A 25923-nucleotide genomic window follows, 5' to 3' on the forward strand; every position below is an offset into this window, starting at 1 on the left:
TAACTAGAAGTTGAATCAATTCCCCTCCTCAGGACCAGCTATATAATTTGCAGGTCCCAAAATGCAAATGCAGGCGGGATCCCTTGTTCATAAATGATGGAGAATTTCAAAATGGTGGCAGCAAACATTAAACCCTAAGCTCCGGGTTCTTCTACACTCAGCACCCAGCGAGGCCACCCAGGTCCCATACCCATGAAGTGGCCCCGCCCCTTCCTGGGGCTTCCTCACCTGCACTCACCATCCCTAGCTTTCCTTGTGAAGCCCCAGGGTCAGCAATGCCTGGCACACAGCAGACCCTCAATAACGTGTGTGGAAAGATTTCTCGTAGACAAGAGACTGTAAATTTCAGAATAGGTGATTTTAAGAACAAAAGAGATACCCATGTGTCTAAGACGGTCTAAATTTTCTGGTGCTTGAAACAAGCAAACAAAAATTGTAGACTCCTCTTTTTAAACAAAATACTAGATTGGATACTGTGATGGGCAGAAATTATGTTTCTCCAAAATGAGTATGTTGGAGCCCTTCCCCCACTACTCAGAATGTGACTGTATTTGGAGGTAGGGTCTTTAAAGAAGTCATTAGAACGAGATTGTAAGAGTGGGCCCTAATCCAATAGGATTCATGTCTTTATAAGAAAAAGGAGGTTAGGACAGAGACAAACACAGAGAGACAACGATGTGGTAACACAGGGAGAAGATGGCCATCTGCAAGCCAAGGCGAGAAGCCTAGAACAGAGCCTTCCCTCAGATCCCTTAGAAACCAGCCCTGCCAACACCTTGATCTCAGACTTCAGCCTGCAGAACTGCGAGACAATAAATTCTTGTTGTTTAAGCTCCCAGTCCATAGGGCTTTGTTAAGGCAGCCCCGGCAAACCAGTACAAATACCTAGAGATAAAATAAATCACAATCAATTATAGACCTCAAAAGCTGATAGATACCACTGAAAAATCTGGAAATGTGGAAGAATAACATGATATTCATAGCTGCATTAACTGCCTGTCATACTTTACTTCCCATATTTTTGGCTGAATAGTCTTCATATGTGACAATAGTTTTATAATATTCTTTTCTATAGAGAGAAGAGAAAGATAATTTAACTTCTCTTGTAACATGGTTAATCAGATTTTTTTCCGATATGGAAAAGTCTGAAGTTCACAACTTATCAGCGGTAACAGCATGTACATTTTCAGAATTGGTACCAAATTTGGGAAAATGTCTATCAAGTTTCTTTCATAGATCGGCTGATAAATGTCAGGACATTTTCATTATCTATTAATGCAGTGATTAATCTTAAATGCTCTTTGAATTGACAACACTCATTAACCAGTCGGTCACCAATGTCTGCACCATAGTTATGCTATCCTGGTCAGTGTTCTGATTTTATGTTGAGTCAGCAAAAAAGGGAAAATCTTTTTTCCAATGTGAGCATATAATTCATCCCTTTCCTTTAACTGGGCTATATTACAATCCAAGAGCCTACTTATTACTTCCATTGGAAATGTATAATAACGATTGGAAATGTATGCCTTCCTCTTAATGAATTAATACTTTTAGTATGATCTAAGATTGTTTGTTACAATTTATTTCTTCATATGAGAATAATTTTAACCTTACTTCCACAGAACTGTTAAAACCATATAATAACCACGTGAATACCTTGCTAGGATGCCTTGCAGTCTTTGGAAGGACAGAGGAAAGTGAAGAAACCTGAAGCTGAAGCTCCATTAGCTTTGTGGCAAGTCAACCCTGGTCAAGGTTGGAGGTGTGGCTCAGAAGAACTGAACCAACAGATACTTCCAGCTGTACACACTCATCCCAGCCAGCGACACCCACTCTTCAGACCCATGGTCCCAGGCTGCAGCAAAGTTCTGAGACTAAGGTGAGAATAAGGTGAAATTATGCACATTTTCTAAGTTTGTATGTAGAGAAAGAGAGAAACAACTTCCTCAACCCGAGGTGAAGTTGTCTCTGGGCGACCAGCCATCTGGTTCACCAAAACAAGATTTTCTCTGATTTTGCATGTAAGTTGCATATAAGCTGTTTTTGTTTGTCTTTTTACCACTTTGGTCCTAAAGGGTTTATTTTCTGTTGTCCACTCCCCACAGAACCTCTGCATTCTGGGATGGAATGCGGGGTGATGGAATCCTTAGAGGTGGGTGAGAGGAATCCCACTGGGCCCCCCAGTATGGCCTGGGGCCCTCCTGGGCTTGGCAGTGCTTAAGAGTGTGAGCACCAGAACCAAACAGCTGGGCTCTGACACTGACTCCCTCCTACCGTAGTCCCGGGACAAACTCACCCTTCCGTTCTTCCCATTCTTCATCAGTAAAACAGAGGAAAAGTGATGAGCAGCACATGGGAGTTGTGGGAATTGAGTCGTTGCAGCTCAAGTGTTTGTACAGGGCCTAGCGCTTCATAACTGCTCACTACGGGAAAGGGAACATGTATATTAAGGGTTTGATGCACAGAACTGGAGGAAACTGGGAGGGGGCAAGGGCCCTGTCCTTATGCCAGGAACTCCTCCCTTCCTTTCTTCTCCAGGCCTCACTAGGAGCTGCACCCTCTGCTCCTCTGGCCTGGGAAACAGCCAGATGTCTTGTCTCCTGTTTCCCATCAGAGAGGGTTTCCTCTGGCTCCAACTCCTTCCTTGCAGTGTATGAGGCGGTTTTACCTGCCTCAAAGGTCAGCTAGCAAACACCTAGAGAGTATTCTAGACAAACTCTGGCTGCAATTCCTAGGCTTTCCCTGCTAAATCTGGCAAAATCTGCCCTGGGGTGTGCCAAATGTCAATCACAAGAAGGACAGGTCACACTGCTTCTTCCGAGAAGCCTCTCTAGATTTCACTGCCCTGCCTTGAACTCTGCCCATATCCTGTGTCTCCTGTAACCCTGGGCTCAGCTTGTCCAAAACTGTCCCCTACTAACCATGGCTAGTGTGTTTCTCGAATTGTGAGCCAAAAGCAAATGTTCAAAAGCACAGCCAGAGATTTATATGGCATAGGGGTGTATTTTCCCAGAGAGCTAAAAAAAGATTGTAAAATCATAATTATATCCACATTTTATGCATAATTTTTGCAATATACTAACCATATTTTGAACATATTCATTCATTTACTTTTGCTACAATTCAACATGCATTCACTCAACAGATATTTGTTGAGCACCTCCTAGGTACAAGACACCTTTCCAGGTATTCAGAATATATCCCTCGTGGGGTGCACAATCTAATAATAGAAGGAGATGGATAATGAAAAATTCACATCGTAAATGTTAGATGGTGAGAAGTGCTATAGGGAGGAAAAAAAGGGAGAAAAAAGCAGAGCTGAAGAGAGAAGATCCAGAATGCAGGTGGAGGGTGGAGTGCAGGTTGCAATTTAAAACGGGAGGATCAGGGAAAGCCTCATTGATACACTAAGATTTGAGCAATGACTTGGAAAGGAGGTGAGGGAGTGAGCCACGTGGAAATCAAGGAAAGGGCGTTCTGGGTACAGGGCCCTAAGGCGCGAACGTGCCTGGCATGCATCTGAACACAGCTTAATTGTGGTGAGCATCTGATTGTGGCTTCTTTGGTCTTCCTTGGGCGTGCCTAAGGACTCCTATCTTTGTCTCATTTATATTAAGTTCATGAGATCTGTGCTATCTACTCCAGCTTTCCACTCATCTTTATAAAACAGTAAGGACAAAATTAAATGAAATGTGCAAAATAACTGCACAAACTCTGTGCTGGAGACGCCGGGTGCCTGGTGACACGGAACCGTCGGCTGGCACGCTGCGCCCCCACGTGGAAGCTTGCAACGTTTGGCCCCCTAGGCATGGAAGTTCCTATCTGGCCCTTGGAAAGCAGCTCAGGGGGTCCAGGCTTAGTGCCCAAATGTTCACGCTGTGCAAAAGAGAAACTTATGAAGTCAAGGACCTCGTGGCGTGTTAGACAAGAGCCCGAGGGCAGGGGTGGGGGTGCAGTGCTGATGGGGATGTGGGCCACACCCGCTAGCTTTCCTCCCCGAGCCAGAGACTACGACGTTCCTGTCCTTGAACAAGAGAGCAGACAGTTCCCTCAGGCAGCTGTGTGCATGGGGGGAGGAGGGGGGTTCCGGGGGGGTGCTGTGCTACATGGCCCTCGACACAGATGTGCACTCGCTTGCCCTTGGCAAAGGTGCTCCGCGCACTGGATGTGCATTTGTTTTTCCTCCAGGACTGTGTTCTGGGCAAGGACCTCCTGAGGCACCCATGCTGCAGTTCCCAGAGGCTTAAGGACGGCTGCGGGACATGTGGGCGTCTGGGTTGGTGAGTCTGGGAATTGGGGAGGGGGCGTCTGCGAAGGGAAGCCAGCCCACTCCAGTCATAAATGCCATACTCTTAGGGACACGCAGGAGTATTTTATTGTTTCATTGAAAACTGAGCCCCCAGTGCAGCTGTTCTGCCCGTGAATTCCAGGGGGCAGGGACGGTGCGGGTAGGAGAATGAGGGGAGGCTAGAGGGAAGTGGGGACAGGGCCCGCTTGTCAAATCTATGAGATCTTGTTACTGGGGTTTGGGGGAAATTGGATGCGGTTCCAGGGTTCAAATCTTTCTTGCCCCACACATCAGGGCGCTGGCTCCACTTAAGGCATGGAGACGAAAGGGCCTGAGCGTTTATTCCCTTGTCAGCCCAGCAAATGGGTTCTGAGCCAACTCTGACAGTCTGTTTTCAAATAGGAAGAAGTGTTTTTTAAAAACTCTTTGTTTGGAGAGCAAAACCTGCTATGTGTTAGAGGTGACAAGCGAGGCTGTGCTGCAGACAGGACCCCCTCCCGGGTTGGCTCAGGGAGGCTTTTGCACTTGGCACCTCCTCAGATTACACCTGGCCATCGCCTCCCTGTCTTTCCACTTGCGATTTTAAGGGTCACCTCTCCAAGGATGCCTTCTCTGACCACCCAGCGTCGTTCCCCGGGCACTCCGTCACTGTCCTGCTGTAACCCCTTCCTGGCGGTCCTCTTCGCCTGCTATTTTTGTGCTCACTGATGGATGAGCTCTGCTCATGAAAATGCAAAGTCCCTTGAGAACAGAGTCTGTGTCCGTTCTTTTGGCTGCACTGTTACCTGCACAGAGAAGAGTGCCCAACCAAGAGTGTGCATTCAGTACGTATATTTTATTAGTTGGAATAAATGAATGATGTTGAAGACCTGGCTTGTGCATTTTCTTTAATGAAGAGATGGAGAAAACATAGCCTGCTGAAGGGAGATTGAGGAGAAGAATCTGGACCAGCAAAGAAAAAGAATTCCAGTTTTCCTTCCCTCAAGGACAACCTGCCCATAGACAAGCACCTTGAGACCAAAGCCCATTATGGTTGCTGCCAGGCAGCTTGGAGACACAGGAATGACCTCCAAACATCCCTGACCTCGGTTTTTGATACCTTTGTAAATCATATCCCTAATCTGTCTGCTCCTGAAATCCCTCTCTCGTTTTTAAAATGTTTTCCTAAAACCTAATGAGTTTGACTTGCTCCTTTGCCTTTGGAAAGGTTGTCACTTTACATTTTAAAAGTCAAAAAGAAACACTTCCTATCCCTCTGGATCCTCCTGAAGCCAACAGTAGCTATGTGGCCTTGAGCAAGTCACTTCCTTTCTCTGGGGCTCAGTTTTCTGTAGAGGGAGGAGGAGATGGTGCTGGCTATTGTCCAGGTCCATGCCAGCTCTAAAAGGCTGTGAGCTTCTGATGCCCACTCCCCCAGTGACACCCACAAAGGACCTGCCTTCCCCTCCAATGGGACAGCTTGTGGCCAAGCATTCCCGGGAAGGGCAGGGAGAAGGGGGCCTCCTTCCTAGCACCCAGGCCCTCATCTGCTTGTCCCCTTGTCATCCTTCCCCTGGAATATGCCACTACAATGCACCATGAGGACCTTAGATATCAAGAGTGGAAATGCAGGATTGTTCCCCAGAGTAAACAGACTACAGAAATGGCCCAGTTCTCCACTCCTGCATGCTAGTCCTTTGCCTTTTGAGTTCACACTCCTCTCAACAAGAGCTGGAGCCTATCCCCTAACTCCTGAAATTTGGATTGGCTTTGTGACTGCTTTAGCCAAAAGAATGCACTAAAAGTATCAAGGTGTAGGTGTGGATCCTGGGCCTCAAGAGGCCTTGCCCAACCCTTCTGTCTTTCCTGGACCCCTGTAGCTGCCATGAAGGAACACCAAGGCTAGCCTGTGGGAGGATGAGACACATGGAGCAGTGCCAGCCGACCCAGCCAATGCCATTCTAGATTAACAACAGCCAACTTAGCCAACTGAGCCCCAGACATGTGAATGAGTCCCAGCCAAGCCCAGCCAAGATCAGCAGGCCTGGCTCAGATCAGCAGAAGTGTGCAGCTGACCCACAGACTCCCGAGTCACGATCACCGATTGTTTCAGGGTGGTTTGTTACACAGCAATGGCTAATTGACAATACACCCTGGATCTACCCCCAGGACATCCCACATCTCCCTTAGTTTGCCTTCTTGAGCATCCTTGCACATGGTCTGCCCTTTCTGCCTCTGTACTGCCTAGTTTATTTCTTAAAAATATCACTTCCCTCCTGTAAGTCCGGCCCTGTGTATAGAAGCATACAGGCAATCGCTTACATGAGAGAATTTTATTTTTCAGGGTCTCTTTAAAACTGGGTGCCATAAAGTGTCAGCTACTTGGGCCAGCCACGGTATCTGAAACCGTGGCCGAAAGACTTGGTCTTCTGAATTACATCACACATAGTACACATCATATAGAGGAGCACACATCCTACCTCCTGTCCCAGTGGCATGATAGGTGAAGTGGAAATCGGGTGCAGGAATGACCTTTATGGGGCTGGGAAGGAGGCTTTGTGGGAACGCAGACCTGACAGAGTGCTCCAGGAGAGGCCTCCATGAGGTCACCGGAACTAAGCAGGGATTGGAAGCAGAGCCCCCAGGCATGCCCACACTCATAGTTTTGCTAAGAATTGACCCTGTTTTCTTGTGCAAGTACTTTATTTTTCTCTAATAAATTAACATTTATTAGAAGTCTATTGTAAATCAAGCAGGCACCAGCTAAACCCAGGAGATGACAAAGATAAATAATGAATCCCTGCCCTGAAGGCACTTACTAGTTCATAATCCTAAAGGTGCAAAATACCGCTACAAGTATATGCCAATAAATCATTAGATTTGAATTTAGCTCTGTCTCCTAAAAGTCAGGAGGTAAAACCAGATTAATCAATGACCAACAATTAGAAAAATCAATTAGGGTGATGTTTATATTACTTACGTATTTATAGTTCTTCAAGTTTTACTCAAATTATATTTCTCTTTGCAAATACTACTAATATTCAAAGCCAAACGTGATTTCCAGTCTTGTCCCCAACCGCATCCTTCCTGTCTTACCCACCTCTGTACATGATACACCTTCATTCACCTAGTTCTATACATATCTTATCCATGGCAAATCCTGTAGCATTACCCCCACAACATACACAGAATCCCGCCAGTTCGCACCACCTCCACCTCCACCATCCCGGTACAAGCCATCAGCACCTCTCACCTATTCTTTTGCAAAAAAATTGATAACTGGTCTTTTTGCTTCCATCCTTCTCTCCCACCTTCTATTCTAACCAGCAGGCAGAAAGATCCTGTTGAAACATAAGTCAGATTAGGTTAATCCTTAGATCACAAACCCTCTGCTATCTTCCCATCACACTTAACATAAAATCAAAGGCCCCAGATGACTTGGCCCTGACCACCTCTCTAACCCTGCTCTACTCACATGGGCAGTGTTGCTTTTCTTTACATTCAGCGGACATTCCTACCTTAGCACCTTTGCACTAGTGCCTGTTGCCTTCCTGACCCAGACCTTTTCATGGATCATTTTTTTATGGCATTTCAAGCTTTGCTCATGTTCCACCCCTTTAGAAAGAACTTCCTTGACCACCAGAGCCAAAAAAGCCACCATCACCACTATCCCACAACATCCTTCACTTTCTATCCCTTTGCCCTGCTCTAGTTTTCTTCACAGCACTTACCACTGCCCTATATTTTACCATGTATTTGTTTATTTACTTATTTGTTGCCATGATGAGATCCCTAAAGGCAGGGGTCTTGGCTGTCTGGTGTGCTACCATATGTTAAGTATTTGAACAGTACCTTGTTTTTGTCATCTGCGTAATAAATGTTTGTGGAATGAATCCCTAAGTGTTCACATTCATTCTGCTAATGTTTGTAAATATCTTATTTTGTAAAATAAGTGAATGGGCAAGTCTATCATATAGCTCAAACAATATCACTCTTGGAATTCAGGAAATGAACATCAAATCCCATTGCTTCTCTAAGAAAAAGAAAACAATTTGGACCACTCACTTCCCTTCTCTGAGCATTTGTTTTCCTTCTTCAAAGTAAGTAAAACCATCCCTCTCCCCTCCCAACCTAAAAGGTAAGTACTATAGTTACTTCCATTTTATCAATGAGAAAACTGAGGCCCAGAAAAGGTCAAGTCAGTCTTTGCGGTCTCAGGAAGAGGATTTAGAAGTTCAATTCTGCCCAGGAATTGAGGCCAGAGAAAATCACTCCGTGGATAAGTTTTGATGCAAAATCCAAGCAGGCTGTGTTCTCACTTCTTATAACAGAGGAAAGCGCCCCTCTGCCCAGCTGGGCCCCATCCCCTGGAAGGACAGGGTGGGACTTGCTTCCGTCTGTTCTGTGAACAGTCTCTGTGCATGTGGGATTACTAGAAGAACTTTCAGCCTCCAGGAGCTCCAAGGCCTGCACTTCCCAGAGGCTTCTCGTCAGGCACAAATAAACAGTTGTTAATGTCTTCCTGGACTTAGGTGCTTGAGGCCATCACAACCAGGAGCTCTGAAATTGGCACAGGCTGGGGTGCAGACACCCAAGGCCTCCAGGCTGACAGCTGCATGGAGTCATTTTCAATTAGAGAATGACTTGGAAAAGAAAAAAAATCCAGCATCAAAGCCTGTCCTGAAGCCTGCCTGCCCAAGGCCTGAGGACTCCCAGGTGGAGCCAGGGCCCTGTCACTCTTCTGCTTGCAAAGAAAGCAGCCCACACTATGCCCAGCCGGGAAGGCGGCGGGGGCGGCTTGTAGAATCCTGCCCCTGGTGCCTGGTGCAGGCTCTGCTTCTAGACAGGAGAAGAAACACAGGTGCCTTGGTAGGCCAGCTCACTTGGGGAGAGAGGCTCACTTTCTGCAAGCCCTGGTTCTCCCCAGAGAGGTCACAGCCCAGAGGAGTGAGCTAGAAATTTAGAATTATACAGAATTGAATGTGAGCACTGGCCTGGCTGCATGCTGGCAGTATGACCTTAAGGCACAGGCATAGGGATGGTGCAGTGCCTTAGGGCCAGAAACAACAGGCACCAGGAACCAGGGCCGGGACTAGGATGAGACAAAGGAGGCGCTTGCTTCGGGTATACAATTTAAGGAAACTTCAAAAAACTCAGCAATCAGATAAATTATATTTTAAGGCAATATTTTTTAAGTTAAAATTTATGTTAAAAAAATCCATGATGAAGAAAATATCAAAATTTTAAATAAAAACAGGCTCCAACAATGCCTTGCCAAGCCATATTGGAGCCTGAGGCAAAAGGAAAAACTGTGCTTCCCTATATATGTGTATTTGTGCATTTTTAATGGTTACTATTTTCCCAGAACATTAAATGAGTTTTAAAAATATTGAGAAGTGTTTAAAACTCACATTATTTTAAATTTAAATATTTTATTTATATCAAAACCAGAATGTATTATAATTTTACTTTCCTGGCTTAAAATGGAAGCAAACTCATCAATACTATTTTCAAAACCTGCTTACTTACTTATGCCATTTTCAGTTGAAAGAATTGCCGTGTTTAACAATTTCTACAGCATACTGACCAAGTGACTACCTTAAATAACTGTTAATTAACTTTAGCTCACTTTCCCTGGACAGCACTGTAACTAGTATTGTTTAAAAAAGGAATTCTCAAGGCCATGTCCAGGTTTAGATAAGACTACACTAAGCAAAATTCCTGAATCTGTTTTAGAGATTCAAATCTAATGCTGATTTTGCATTGTAATTTATTGATATTACATGTTAAAACTATTTCAGATGAAATTTCAATAGGACTTAAATTGTCAGAATATTTAAGAGTCCAATCAATGACTGATTTTTGTAAATAAGATCTATTCATGAAAACTTTTCTGCAGTTTTCTAATTTTTCTACACTTAAAAATTCAAAATCTGAAGATATTTAATTTTTGCATGTCTATTTCAAATGTGAACTTGAGACATTTAAAATTTTGATTTCTATTTGATCTAAGCTGGTTTCATTGTAATTGATACTCTTAGCCATGAATCATATATTTCTAGTTTCCTCACTTTTTAAAAATTTATTTCCAAATTTAGGAAGCACGTTTATATCTCATGCTAAAGTTTTACTTTCATCCAGCATGTCAAGTTATTTATTCTCATTTGTTATAACTCACAACTTTCACTTGAAAAAAGTTGATCAAAGTGGATTTTGAAAGTATTATTGATGAATTTGCTTCCATTAAAGTGAGGAAAATAAAATCATAACACATTCGGTTTGAGATAAAATGAAATATCTAAGCTTAAAATAATGCTGTGAGTTTTGAGACATCTACTTCCCAGATTTTCAATATTTTTTCAACTAGTTCTGGGGCAGGGGGGAAACAACCATTATACAAACATGTATGCAGGGGCGCTGAGTTTTCCTGTGACCTCAGGCTCCAATATGGACCTGCAGCACACCGCGGTTCCCACTGTTCCCAGGGTTCCCAGCGGGAGGAGAGAGGTGTTTACTGGAAATGCAGACACAGCAGGGAGTGTGGAGGGGGCTCAGTGGCAGGAATTGAGACCTCTGCAGGGATAGAAAGAGCTGGGGGAGCATCCTGACCTCGCTGTCCTCCCTCCCTCACATCTCCTGCTGGCATTCTGCATGGGCTGGACCAATTGCATGCCAGCAGGCACTGGGGCCTGTTGGTGTGGTCCAAATGGGTCAGCCGGCAGCACCGAGCAGATGGAGAAGGGTGGAGAGTAGATCTGGAGCAGCAAACGGAAATTCTACAGGACACTCTTGGTCTTTGTGGATCGACTCAAAAACAGAAGGTGATAATAACTACCTTGCAAAGTTTTCCTAAGAGGGAAATAGGGCAATATATGTCAATTGCCTCAAATAGTTCAGCATCTCCTAAACCAGGGCTTATATTACAGCTGAACAGGAGTAAGCAACCACTGCTGGTGGTAGAGGGAGTGAGGGGGAAGGTGGGATGGGACACCTGATGTGGTATCCCTTGCTCCTCAATCAGCCTGAGCAGGACTGACCCCAGCAGGACCAGCTCTGCCTTCAGTGAAACAGAGTGGTGGGATGGAAGGCACTTTAATTTCCTGAGCGAGACTCAGTTTCCTAAGAGTCTGATAGTGATAGAATGATGCCTATCTTGCAGGATTTTGAGGGCTAAGAGAGATATTGTATGTTAAAGTACTTTGTAAACTATGAAACATGTCAATGTTGTACTTGGAGTGGGAGGGCTGGTGCTCATTTCATCCTCAAAACAGAAAACTACATAAAAGCTGTGGGGACATACTGTCTTCTTTACTATGAAATCAGAGGCAGAAAATATTTTCCTTACTTTAGGAGGCCATGTGTGTTGTCCTTGCTTGACAGACTATTGAGTGTGCAGAAGTAAGGAATTAAGGGATTCTAATACCAACTCTGCCCCTGTTTCGCTGAGATACTTTAAATCTGGGTGCTCCTTTTGTCTCTCAACTTCCCCGGATTAAAAACATGGACTGTGATATTCAGTAGAGTGCTTTGTGCCTTGCAGAAGATAAAGAGAGTCATCTTGACAGCTTAAGACTTTGTCGGCCTGAGTGACCTGGTACAGGAGGAACATGTATTCCACGGCAGAGTTCAGAACTACAGAAGAATGCAGACACATCTAGAAAGTTTCAAAAGTTGGAATGGAACATGGAATTATTTTCCATGGCCTGTTCTCCTGGAGGCAAAATTAGCTGGAAAGATCGCATACTTGGACCCCAATGGCAGAGCCCAGCACCAAGCCCCCTGGGCGGAATCAGAGGAAAAATGAAACTGCATGGCCACCCACCGTTTACAGATGAAAGATGAGACTTACAATTGCTACATGATCTCAGAGCCCAGCCCTGATGGCCACAAGCACACCCGTGCACAGGAATAATCTGACAAGCTGAGGGCAGATGCTTTGCAGGACAACAGAAGTGGGATCATGGGGCAGCAAGGGGAGCCAGGGGACCTCTCTGTGGGTTCATCCGGTCCTGTTGTGCTTGACCCCGGCCCTGAGTCAGTCACCACTCCCCATGGCCTTCATGCCTTACCTGCACAGTGAGAGGATCAGATGAGCGAAAAGGTTCCACAGTCTGAGTGCTTGGGAGAATGACCTGGGAGTCTTTTAAAAATTCAGTTCCTTGGCTTCTTATCCTGAAAATTCAGTCAGTAGACAAGGAGCACGACCCAGGAATCTGTATTTGTCACAATCAGCTGTAGTGATTTTGATAAGCCCAAGTGTTCTCTAGGGTCCTACCAGCCTGGCACTCTGGCACCCTCTTGCTCCATGGGTGAAAGCTCTAGAGATAATAGAGAGACAATCGGCTGGAAGAGAATTTCAGCGGAAGGGTGGGGAGGGAGGCAGAGCTTCTCAGGCACAGGGATGTGCAGCTGGGAGAGGTGCAATGACCGAAACTTTTTTGCCTATTCTCTGAGTCCTTGTTGGTTTTTATTACTAACATCATATGAGATTGTTACACTGTCTTGGCTGTGCCTGTGCATCACATATTATGCTTTCTCACCTAACCCCAGTAAAATCCCACCTTCATTGATCAAAACAGGTTGTAATCATATGGACGCTCAAAATATTTTTCTGCACCTTCTCAGTCTGCCGAGAATTCCCTGCAAACAACTTATAAGGTCCATGTGTTTGGTTCTAGGTTCTTCCTCAAACTGGCTGCTTCGTAGATAAGCAGGTGCCTCGGGGGCTGTGTCTTCACGTGAGTCATGGTCTGTTTTCCATGGGGAGGCTGCAAGAGCTAGGGGGACAGAGGTGACAATGCAGAAGATGGAACAAAGTAACAGCACAGTGGGAGCATGCAGAGGCCCAGGGGTAGGTCTGGGTGTTAGGAGGACAACCTGGCCCCACTGGGCAAGTCAGGAGGCTGCGGTCTTAAGGGGAGGGGACTGATACTGCAGAGACTGGCCCTGCAGAGGTATCAGGAGGCCTGAGGCACACATTAGTTGGGCTCCATCCTGAAGACAGGTTGGGAGACAGGGCTTCCAGGCAGCAGGCAGTGATAAGTGTCATTGCCCCAGCCCATGACTGGACACCAAGGTCTAGTCCCCCACATAAGGGCTGCTGTACCCCAGGCTCTATGTCTGGGCTTTCTGGAGAGGGAGGCCAGTGAGAGGAGCTCCCCTTAGCCAGTCCTACCTCATGAGATGACTGTGCTGCGCTGTTTTATCTTTTACAGCACTCTGAAGGACTGTATTCCCCAATGCATGGGGGAAGAAACTGAGGGTGGAGAGTCTCCAGGACAGAGCAGAATGGTGCTGGTGTTGAAATCTGAGACGATGTGACTACAATGCCTGTGCCCTTTGCTGGGAGGCTAATCAGAATCCAGGAACGAGAGGCTGGGCAGAAACCAGGTCAGGGTGCGTCCCCCGAGGCAGGCTGGAGTTGCTGATGGGAGGTAAGGACTCCACAGCAGGCGTGGGTCTCCTCAGCCTTCCAGGCCTTGGGTGGTGTTGGTTATGCTAAGACTGGGGGATTGGGGTAAGGGGCCAGAGCCAATGCTGATTCTTGATCTCTCTCCAGTGGGATGTGTGCTGCATCCCCAGGCTTGGTGGGGAGACCTGGGTGCAGGAAGTCCAGACAGTGGTGAAGCCAGCAGGGCAACATATGTGTCCAACCTCCCCCAACTACAGGTGAGAAAATAACCACCCAGGACCTGACTGAGACCCCATCTGGCATCAGTCCACATGAACCCAGTGTCTGCAGGGAAATTTTACAGTAAAAACCTGTGCAGTCTGGTATGAACCAAGGAATAAGGAGGCTGCTGGAAAAGCCATCATTTTGCTGGGCTATTGATGTTGGTGAGAGCTGATCACAGTTTGAAAGGTGGAGAAGGCCATGCCTGGCAAAGAGACAGATGGGAGACCTCTCTGGTTGGGGCGAGAATGCTGTGTGGGATGGCTCACGGTGGAGGTTAGCGAGCCTGTGCTTGAGCGGGGCCAACTGACGGTCAAATCCCAGGCTGCCGCGTGTCGAGTGCGGTGGCCATGGGTCCATCCATGACTTCTCTGAGTCCCTAGTCCCCTGCCCGTAAAAATGGAAGCAATAACACAGACTTCTTAGGTCGTTTTTTTGAGACATGAGATAGACCACTTGTGTAAGGCATTCAGCACAGTACTTGACTTGTGTAGGGCTCCCAAAGCTGAGCTATAATTGGGTAATTGCTGATGGTGCTCAGATTCCAAGGTGAAAGGAGAAGAGACACAGGGATGCTGAGGGGAAGTTGAGGAGAGGTTGCCACACAGTCCAAGAGGACCATAAACAACATCGCAGAGGAGGCACATGAGGGCTGCCTCACACTGAGCAGACAGGGCAGAGCAAGGGCGTGCAGCTGGCTCGCAGAGGTGGGCTTTCAAATCCCAGAGGAATGGGCTGACTGCACTGCCCGGGCTGGGGTTGCTCCATACTGAAGACTTGGGATACCCACCTGCCTCAGCTTCTTGGATGATCTCCAGAATGCCAGGCAGCCAGACGTGAGGTCATGCATTTACTGCAGGGAGCCGTGCAGCTGGGTGAGGAGAGGGGGCTACCAGGCAGAGGCTCTGCCTGCCTCAAAGTGCTCCAGAGGGGCTGGGTGGGCCCCAAAGTGTTCAGAGGGACTTGATCAGAGGCCCTCAAGCAAAGCATGCCTTAGGTGTAGGGTCAGGGGAAAGGGCCCAGCCTCTCTACCCTCCCATCTCCAGCCCTGTTTCCATCTCATGGGCCTGGGCCACACGGCCCCTCCTAAATGAAGCTCCTGAGCTAGGTGGATGTTGGTGCAGACACAACCGACCGGTCTGCCATGCACGTATGAGAACACAGGCTGCTCCATCGGCCTTGCAGTCACCCACCCAGCACCTCAGGCAATGGAAACCCCCCAGGAAATGGCCTTGTGTGGGAAGGAGGGCATGCCCCCAACCCTGGACACAAACTCCAGGGTTGAGAGGAGAGGCGGGACCAGGGAAAGGCTGCCCCAGCAGATTGGGCTTTGAGACGAGGTAAATGGAGTCACGGTCACAGAAGGGCTTCTAACCCAACCCTCTCACTTCACAAGTGGGGAAACTGGCCCGGAGAGGGCAAGTAAACAAACAGCATAAGGAGTTTGTGGTTGTGGAAGGTTGTGAAATGGCCCCTCAAAAGATATTCCAGTTCTAATACCTGGAACTTGTCAGTGTTACCTTATAGGAGGGAAAAACACGAGTCTTTGCCAATGTGAGCAAATGAAGAATCTTGTGATGGGAAGATTATCCTGGGGTATCTAGGTGGGCTATAAAAACAGTCACATGCATTGTTATAATCAGACGGCAAAGAGAGGCCTCCACAGAGGAGGCCCCAGTGTGGAGACCAGTAGAGAGAGGCTTGAGAACACGGGCCTTGAACATTGGAGTTGATGTGGCCATAAGCCACCGGACCCTGGAAGAGGCGTGTAACAGATTCTCCCCTCCAGCCCCTGAGTGAGTGCAGCTCTGCCAACTCTTGATGTTGACCCAGGGAAACTGTTTTCAGACTTCTGGCCCCCAGAACTGCAAGAGAATACATTACGTTGTTTTAAGCTACTAAGGTTCTAGTAATTTATTACAGCAGCCACAGGAAAATAATACAGTGTTTTCCCTGGACCGGGCCCAGCCCGACCTTGGAGCTGTGTCGTCCTATCAGTACCCTGGACCCATAAGAGGGAGGGATGGCGGGGGCGGAGAAGGCAGGGACTCCGTTTTCCATCACAAGCTCTCTCCACCAGCCTCGCTGAGGGATGGTGATGGAGATGTACCATGTCCTCACTTCCATTGCCTGAGGTGCTGGGCGTGATGCGGAGAAGCTGCAAGAAACCAACGGCAAACACGTGCTCATTCTGTCCCGTGTGTGCGGCAAGCCCAGGACGCAGGCAGGGCCCTAAACCCCAGCTTCCTGCTGTTCACTGGGCCTTTCATGTTGTCTGAACACAGTTCGGGGTATTTACGGTGGATGTGGCTACTGCGTGGCACACAGTATTGAGAGCATCACGTTCAGCATCTCCCTGTGGCCCGAAAGGGAGCTCCTGGGATTGACTGGGAAAGAGCCATTTGGGGAAGGCATTGTTAAAACTGTTTGGTTTTTCCTGCCTGCCAGCTGAGAAGGTCCTGGAGGAGTCCTGCTTCTGCTGACAGGGTAGGGTCCTGGGCCAGAGAACTGGCTAGAACTCAAGACAATAGGCGGAGTGTATTTCCACTCCCAGGAAGAAGGCAGGAGTCAGTCAGCCTCAGGGTATCTGAAAGCATGGTGATGTCAGTTCAGAAGACAGGAAATCAAACCTGCCTCAGCGGCCTGCCAGCTGTGTGGCCGTGGGCAAGGTGCTCCGCTTCCTGGAGGTGGGCACAGTGAGATGGAAAAGTGGACGTGAAAGGGCTTTTGTCAGCTGTGCAGGTCCAGACCGCCATGTGAGCATGTGGGTTTTCCTCCCCAGCTTCTACTCCACCCTGGTCAGGTCTGCCCATGGAGGGTGAGAGAGCTAGGACAGGAAGGTACTCACGGCTGTCCGTCTCATGACTGACAAACAGTGCCAATGTTATCCTAGGGCACACACACATTTTCAAGGAATTGGGGTGGGGGGGATGGCCTTGTCCCTTGAGAGCTATCAGTCTAGCAGGGGACACTAAACACATATGCAGGAAATGACCTTATTAGAAAGCAACACACTGAAAAGTGCCAAGTGACACAGCTCAGACTGAACATGGAAATGCTCGAAGCCCACACAGCTGGAGCACAGGAGCAGGCTAGACCGAGTCAGAGGACACTCGACACTCTCCTGAAGTCTGACCCCGTGAACGTCAAGGCCCAGGCCCAGGCCTGTGTGTGAGCCAGCGCAGGGGAGACGGATGTGGTGTCTGGGAGAAGACTCTCTTATCCAGCTTAGGGCAAAAAGCGGGAAGGGCATCTCTCTTCTAGTTACTAGGGTGGAAAGGAAAAGAGAAGTTCTGGGTTGGTGACACTGTGGTCCTCTGAGCAGGCGAGAGCCCAGCACTAAAATACGACAGTCATACTGCTGGGAGGACCCGGCTGAACTTAGCACTGGGTAGGTGGAGTAGAGTAGGCTAGGGCCTTGGCAAGGAGAAGCCATGCTCCCCTGGAGCACATCTCTGGTGGGGCAGAGCCCAGCATCAGCTCTGGCCACTGCAGACAGAGGCCGATACCCAGATGTGAGTCCTTGATCAAGCCCGGGGTTCGCCTTCTAGGGCTCACATAGCCAAGGGGAGCTCCAGCCTCACAGAAGCTACAGCAACTAGGCAGAAACCACAGGACTGGCCCATATGGCCAGGCGGCTTCAGAGCCATGGCCTGCTGTTGTTGGGGTCAGGGGTATGAACACTAAAGATAGAAGTCACAGTAACTCATACTCCTCAGATTGCGGTAAACTGTGTTTGTGCATAAGGCTGTTATGGTTTTATTCTATTCATCTTTGTCTCCTTCATTCTTGGTCACGAGTTCTCTTACCCAGCCCTGATGTGTTTGGTATAAATCTTTGAATGGGAACACACTTTTAAAAATACATTTTAAATGTTGTGTGTGTGTGTGTGTGTGTGTGTGTTTGTGTGTGTGTGTGACAGAGAGAGATCCACATAAATGACATTGTGCTATGGACTTTCTGGGTTTTTTTCCTTTTTTAAAAAACTTACATTATGTTTTAAAGACCTGCTTGTGATGCTGTATGACCCTCTAAGTCTCAGTTTTGACTGCAGCTGCCTGGTGTTCCATGGTCCACATGCCTCCTTTTGTCTTACCCACACCCGTGGGGATATGTGCCTCATCTGCACCCAATTTCTTGTTCGCATCCCCTGGTGACCAGGGCTTGGGTCCTCAGGTCAAAGCATCCTTAGTTGAGCTCAACTTTCCCAGGCTTATCTCCAGGACACCTGCACCAGCCTATATTCTGCCAGCAGGGCACGAAACTTTCTGTTTCCCTGGTCCTTACCAACTGCCAACAATCTGACGGATGCAAAGTTTCGGTTGTTGTGATAGTTACCTGTGTGGATTCAAGTTTCACTCCACCACTCAGCAGCTATATGACCACATAAAAGCAGATAAGCCACATCTATATGCCTCAGTGTTTGCATCTATAAAATGGAGATACTAATATAATTACCATAGGGGGTGGTTGTGAGGATCTAATAAATTAATGAAAAGTGTTCAGTAATTACTACTACTGGTAGTAGTACAGGTAGTACTTCCTATTGCTACTACTAACATTACCAGTTTTAATGAGGTTTACCACCCCTTCATACACCTGTTAGCCATTGGGTTTTCTCTATGGTGAATTGTCTAGTCATACCCTTTTCTCATTATTCCATTGGGTTGCCATGTTTTTGTTGCTGATTTGCAAGTGTTTGTTGAACATTCTAGACACTAATCCCTTGCTTATTTTTGGTTCTTGCAAACATCTCTCAATCCGTTATTGGTTTGTTAACTTTGACAGTGCTAACTTTTGTTGAACAAAAATTCTGATAATGTTAAATCTGTCTTTTTTTATATCCTTGTGCTTTGTATTTTTGGAGTATTGTTTAATAAATCTCTTTCCATGACAAAGTTACAAATATATTGTCTATTTCTGTTGTTAATATTATGATTCTACTTTTCATAAATAGAGCATTAGTCTATCAAAAGTTAACATTTAGTTTTGGTCAGGCAGGTATATAATTTAATTTTTCTCAATATATTTCTTTTTATCTTTATGATTTTGTAGTGATTAATACATGTGAATTAATGTAAGGAATATATAATACAAATATAATTAGCTTTTTTATCACTCAATTCTATTGCACTGATCTCATTATCTATCACACTGATTTTGTTACTACACTAGTATGGATTTGTAGAACTTTCATATTTTTGTATTGAGTAAGATGACCTGTCCTAATTGGTTTTGCTTTTACAAAATTTAACTAGCTATTTTGGAATCTTTATTATTTGATACACATTTTGGAATAAATGTGTCATGTTCCTTAAAAAATCCATATGAGATTTAAATTGAAATTGCAATGAATTTATAGATTATGTTGGGGAGAGTTGGCATCTTTACAATGTTAGGTTGTACATTCATGAGCAAAATACATTTCTTCATTTACTTTAAGTCTTTCTTACTTAATTGAATTTTAACATATCTACCTGAGGATCTTATACATCTTTTTTAAAAAGGCTTATTCTAGTTCTTATTGTTATTTTAGTTGTGTCTCACTTATTTCTATATGTTTCTAACTGGATTTTTGCGGAAATAATATAATCTACTGCTTTTTATTAATTGAGCTTCTATCTGTAAGAGTTGGTGAACCCTCTTGTTAGTGCCAACAGTGTGACAGATGATTCTATTGGTTTCTCTGTGTGGTTGATTCTACCACCTGCCAGTAGTGTAGTTTTTGTCTCTTCTCTTTCTATTGTTGTTTCTCATACTTTTTTGTTGTGATTTTATTGCATGGGCCAGTAATTTCAGTACATGTTAAAAAGTAGCAATGACAAGCATTCCTTATGCTGAGCCTCGGCTTAAACAAAATGTGTCTAAAGTTTCTCTCTTGGGAATGTTTATTGTAGAATTTTGGTATTATTCTTAATAAAGTAAAGAGATTTCTATTACTAGTTTTTTGTGAGAACTATTACTATTTTTACTATTACTCTAAAAAGTTGTTGAAATTTATTTATTTTTCTGCATCTATCAAAGATAATCATATTATTTTATTCTCCTTTAGTCCATTAATTTTGTGAATTACTTTGAAAAAATTTTTATATTGTTACTCTTTCCTGGAAATAACCACTTTAATCATGATTTAAAAAAATACAGAGTTAGATTCAGCTAACAAATACTTTTTGTGATAGGGAGTAATCATATATGTGTTCAAAAGTGAAATAAGTCGTTTGAACTATCATTCGCTGACTTTGGAATCAGGGTTATAGTAACCTCATAAAAAGTTGGGCAGCTTTCTCTCTTCTTTTTCCTGGAACAACTTGCATAAGATAGATATTTATATATTGTTTGAAGTTTAATAGCCCTCTCTTCTATAAAACTTTCTGAGTTTTGGGCTTTGTTGAAATGTGTGAATTTGGGGGAGCATTTAATATTTCAATTTTTAAAATAAATGGCTGGGCATGGTGGCTCATGTCTGTAATCCCAGCACTTTGGGAGGCCAAAGCGGGTGGATTGCTTGAGTCTAGGAGTTCCAGACCAACCTGGCTACATTGCAAAACCCCATCTCTACGAAAAATACAAAAAGTTAGACAGGCGTGGTGGCATGCATCTGCAGTCCCAACTACTCAGGAGACTGAGGTTGGACCTGAGCCCAGGAGGTTCAGGCTGCAGTGAACTGTGATCGTGCCACCGCACTGCAGCCTGTGCAACAGAGTGAGACCCGGTCTCAATAATTTTTTTTAATTATGACTTATTTATTTAACTTTTCTTCTGCCAGTTTTGCTTTATCAGGATTTTATTAATCATACCTAAGTTTTGAAATGTTTTTCTATAATAATCTATGATAGTCTTATTAAAAAAAAAAAAACTCCGTTGTGTCTTTTTTTTTCATTCATTTTATATTTTTTCATTTGTGTATTTTCTCCTTTTCTTAAAATTTGAATGCCTTGCCAGAGACTTATCAGAAATATAAACTTTTTCACAAAACCAACTTTGGGTTTTGTTTGTTTTCCACTTTTCTTAGTTCTTCATTTTGATGATTTCTAAACTCATTTTTATTTTCTCATTCCTTCTTAGTTATTTGGGTTCACTCAACTTCTTTTCTTCTAACTTCTTAAGCTAAAAGTTTAGATCATTTGTTTTTGTTCTTTCTTACTTAGTGATAAATATACTTAAAGCTATAAATTTCTCTCAAAGAAATGATTTCGTTGTGTCTCACAAGTTTTGACATAACGGTGCTTTTATTTTGTTCAAGTCCAAGTATTTCATATTTTTCCCTGTGATTTCCGCTTTAACCAAAGGATTATTCATTAGTATGCTTTTTAGTTTCCAGGCATATGGGATTTTCCTAAAGCTATCCTTTTGTTATCGACATCTAATTTTATAGCATTATGGCCAGAGAGTATAGTCTATGAGGTGATGTTGACTCTTTGGAATTTATTGAGCCTCCTTTGTCACCCAAGTTCAATGTTGACTTTTGTGAATGTTCCATGTTTTCTTTAAAATAATACACATTCTATATTTATTAGGTGTGAAATATATTTGGATTAGTTCAAGCTTACTAATTGTGTAATTCAAACCTACCATTTATTTTCTTTTTGTTAGTTTAATTGATTAGTTTCACAGAGAAATATGTTAAAATTACCAACTATAATAAATGATGTATCTGCTTATTCCTATAGTTATGGAATTAGTTCATGTTCATACTGCTATGAAGGAACGCCTGAGACTGGGTAATTTATAATGAAAAAGAGGTTTAGTGGACTCACAGTTCCACATGGCTAGGGAGGCCTCACAATCAACACGGAAGGCGAAGGAGGAGCAAAGGCACACCTTACATGATGGCAGAAAAGAGAATGTGTGCAGGGGAACAACCCTTTATAAAACTATCAGATCTTATGAGACTTATTCACTATCATGGGGGCAGCATGGGACAAACCCATCCCCATGATTCAATTACCTCCCACCAGGTCCCTCCCACAACACATGGGGATTATGGGAGCTACAATTCAAGATGAGATTTGGGTGGGGACACAAGGAAACCATATCAGTTATGTCTCAGTTTTTAAATTTATATACTTCAAGACTTTATTATTATGTGCATATATATTAGGGGCCATTGTGTTATCTGTAGTACCAGATACTATTTTACTGATATATAGTACCTTTCTTTGTTTCTTTTGATAATGTTTACCTCAAAATCCATTTTGTCTGATAAAACTGACACCCTGCTATGTTTTTGGTACATATTTGTTTGATATATATTTTTCATACATTTTTATATATTGAGTACATAAAAAGGTATTTCTAACATAATGAGGGTATAAAAATAAAAATACTCACAAAGCCACTACTAAGCTCAAGTAGTAGAACATTAGCTCCCCGTGTGCTTCTCCCTGATCCTATCACTCTCCCTCAGCTTTCAAAGATAACCTAAATTTTTATCTATCATTTCTTCACTTTTCTTTATGACTTTCATATATGACTATATATGAATATATAGTCATATATTCCTACACAGTAAATCATTCTATTTTTTATGCTTTTGAACTTTGTATGAATGAAAAAAATCATCTATATCTTTCTGTGACTTCCTTGTTTTGTTAATATTATTTCAATGACTTATGTTTATGTGTACAATAGTAGTTCATTAATTTTCACTTCTAGATGCTATTTCATAATCACAATATGATTTCTATATAATATATACATATAAAATAACTATCGCAATTTACTTATCTGCTTTTCTATTGTTTTTTAGTTTTGGTATTTTGGTGTTGTTGTCTTTGCTATTTCAGCATTGATGCCATGAATATTTTTGTCTGTCTCTCCTAATGTACAGTTCTTCTACCATGGTTGGGATTTGTTGGACTGACTAAGGCTTGGACTGTAATTGCTGGGTATGCAATTCGTCAAAGGTAAGAACATCCTCAAAATACCATTTGAGTATCCCTGATCCTAAATTCCTGGGACCAAAAGCATTTTGGATTTTGGAATTTTCTTTTTTATTTTCAGAACATTTACATTATTACAATTTTAGAATCGAGCATCCCAATCCTAAAATCTGAAATCCAAAATGCTACAATGAACATTTCCTGTGAGTGTCATCTCAGCACTCAGAAAGTTTCAGATTTTGGAACATTTTGAATTTTGAATTCTCAAATTAGGATTAGGGATGCTCAACATGTAGTATAAGCATTACAATTTCTTACTCCACGTATTTTGACCTACCTTTCCTAAATTGTTTTTGTCTCTCTATGCTTCATTTTGGAAAAATTTTGAACCTGCCTTGAGTCACTAATTCTCTCTTCAGCTGTCTAATTTACTGTTTTATCCATCCACTGAGTTTTAATTTTAATTGTGATATTTTTCTGTTTCTAAAAGTTATATTTGATTCACTTTTGAAATCTAGTTGGCCTCCTTTATAATCTTTGGTCTTGCTAATTTTTTAAAGTCAGATTTTCATTTATTTAAGCTTAGCAATTTTTTCTTTATAGGCTTCACATGATGATTCCAATATCTAAAGCATTTTCAGGTGTGATTTTGACTTTTTTCCCTGAGGCTGGAGATTAATAAAGAGAGAAACAGTAGTTTGCTGTGTGAGATTATTCCAAAGAAAAGAGCCCATTTCTTGAATGGAATTCCAGCCAGGAGGTGGAGGGGCTAATCCTAGGAACTAGGTTTGAGAAGAAGGTAAAAGGCCCTGACCTAGCCCTTTATGTCCTTTTCTCTTTCTTTATGGTATCTACATTGAAAAACACAAAATGGGAAAGCCATTTATCTCTCAGGCCACTGGGCTATGGCTCTCTCATCCTCTGAGAAATAGTCAGCCCTTGGAGCCCTGATTGACTCTTTACTGAAAAACTCAAAAATAAATGAAACTCATAGAGCCTGGGATCAATCTTATTTTCTGTTTGCAGAGTCACATGTGGAAGAAGTATGTCATTTTCATGCTGGCTGTATCTTGCCAGTACTCTTAGAGTTCTGCTAGAGAAATATCACATTCCCCACCTCTGCTAGCCAGGTAGCAAAAAGAACCAGGGGTGGGAGAAATGGAAGGTGTCTTAGGAAGAGCCAATTCTAAATGAGAATTGTACGCAAAGTTTATTTAATGTGTATCCAACAGCCATTTCTCCTTTGACCCTCCTAAAAGAACCTGACATTGTTCAGCTATCCACTTTCAGAGAGCTTATTCTTCAGGGGAGATCATGGTTGTTTCTTCATTCTTGACAAGAGATACAAGATTCTTCCTTTGGACATTGTCATTTCTGGATGGGATGCCTGGAAAGACTGCAGCCAACTTCTGACCACAAGAGGAATCAGCCTGAAGAAACAGCCAGCCCATGGAAGAGATCAGAGCCAGGAGAATCACAAGGAGAGGGACCAGGGTCCCCACAAACCAAGCTGGCTCTGCCTGCAACTTCCCATGTCAGAAAATAAACCCCCTTATTGTTTAAAACTCTTGAGTCAGGGTTTTCTGTGACTTGCAACCAAAACATCCTAATTGATTCAGAGGTAGGAGAGAACACTTTAAAATCAGAGCTGTAGAATGGAAGAGAACTAAGAGACAGGTTAACCTGCAGACTTTCCACATCAGGAAACTGAGACTGGCTCCATTGCTAATTCCTGTCACCACAGTTAATACTGGATTTGACCATATGACTGGTTTGGCCAATGGAAACCGATGTAAACATTTAGCCATTGTCAGCTGAAGTGATACATGCTACCACTGAGCAGGAACTGGAAGAACAAGTGTGTGCTTTCAGAACTGCCTTTTACCCTCTTCTACAAGAAAGAGGTGATTCCATCAACCTGGTTGAGAAATGCAAACTGATATAGAGGAGAACTGCAGGCTTCCTACTCTGTGAATGTCATGTATCTTGGGTAAGAAATAAACCTTTATACATGTAAGATACTGAAATTTTGGGGAGAGAGTGTTGTTACTGAAGCAAAATCCAGTGAAAGCTGACCTATACATTAAAGTTAATTAATAGGTCAATGAATTATTTTGTCTTGAACTAGTCTGAATTGAATTCTGTCATTTGCAGCTACAAGGTTGTCATTAACATACTCTCTTATGTTGTTCTCTTTTCATTTGTTTACACTTTGCATTCCCCTCCAGAGTTTGAGCAGAGACATCATCTTGCTCATCATTGCATCTCCAGGGCCAAGGATGGTATGAGCTCCTTACATGTCTGTGTTTTTATCCCTTGTTCCCTGCCTGTATAGTGAAGCCATTTGAGATGGAAGTAGGTGAGGGATCTTTCTGGCCTTCCATAACTCCACATTACAGGTATTCGTGATCAACTCTGAACATTCCACTCTGCCATTTTTGTCTCTTATCTCCACTCACCCAATCTATCTGATCGAAATGAAAAAAAAAAAAAAAAAACAGGAAAGATGGCTTCTCAAGTGGTTTCAGGTTGAGCAGTTCAGTCAATGTGGCCAGAGAAGTAGGGGTGAAGAGGGACAACGAGACAGATATTAGCAAAGCTTTCTGGGCTCTTCTGAAGCACCCATCTCTTTATATAGGGACCTAACAATTGACCAGTTTTCTACTGAGGGTGCCATATTTTGTTTTTCTAAGTGGAATGAAGTTCTTGGATCTAAAAAGAAGCTCAGCCCTTCTGTGAGTAACAGATGGGGAAAGATGAGCAAGTTCAGGGGGATAATCAGTGCCAGTGTGGTCCTGGTGAATGGATGATGATAGCACTGGAGAGATAGGCCCAGAGAGAAGGAGTCCACTGACCCAGCCAGGCACTTGGGGAAGGAGCCAGTGACGTCACTGTGGTCTGGGGACACTAGGGCACAATGGGCAGCAGAGTTATCCTTCAGGTCTGCTGACACCAGGCAACCTAGTTTGTGGCAGGAAGAAAGGATCAAAGTTTGACATGGAGGAGAGTGTTCCTGAAATTGGATTCATGGTTTGTTTCTGGGTCTGAACACAAGCACATCTACGTGTGTGTACAGCATAAACGTGTACACACACACACAC

The 25923-nt window shown here is 43.9% G+C and overlaps 1 long non-coding RNA gene across 1 annotated transcript; it reads left to right on the forward strand.

Moving 5' to 3' along the window:
* The first annotated feature begins 1627 nt into the window (after positions 1 to 1627).
* Positions 1628 to 25175, forward strand: LOC129049034 (uncharacterized). Its single transcript, XR_008511791.2, has 5 exons — positions 1628 to 1879; positions 4189 to 4280; positions 13483 to 13936; positions 22771 to 22846; positions 24099 to 25175. It is a non-coding gene; the product is annotated as an uncharacterized LOC129049034 (long non-coding RNA).
* The last annotated feature ends 748 nt before the right edge of the window (positions 25176 to 25923 follow it).

Source organism: Pongo abelii, chromosome 10 (assembly GCF_028885655.2).
Source record: "Pongo abelii isolate AG06213 chromosome 10, NHGRI_mPonAbe1-v2.0_pri, whole genome shotgun sequence".
In the NCBI taxonomy this organism is placed as follows: Eukaryota; Metazoa; Chordata; class Mammalia; order Primates; family Hominidae; genus Pongo; species Pongo abelii.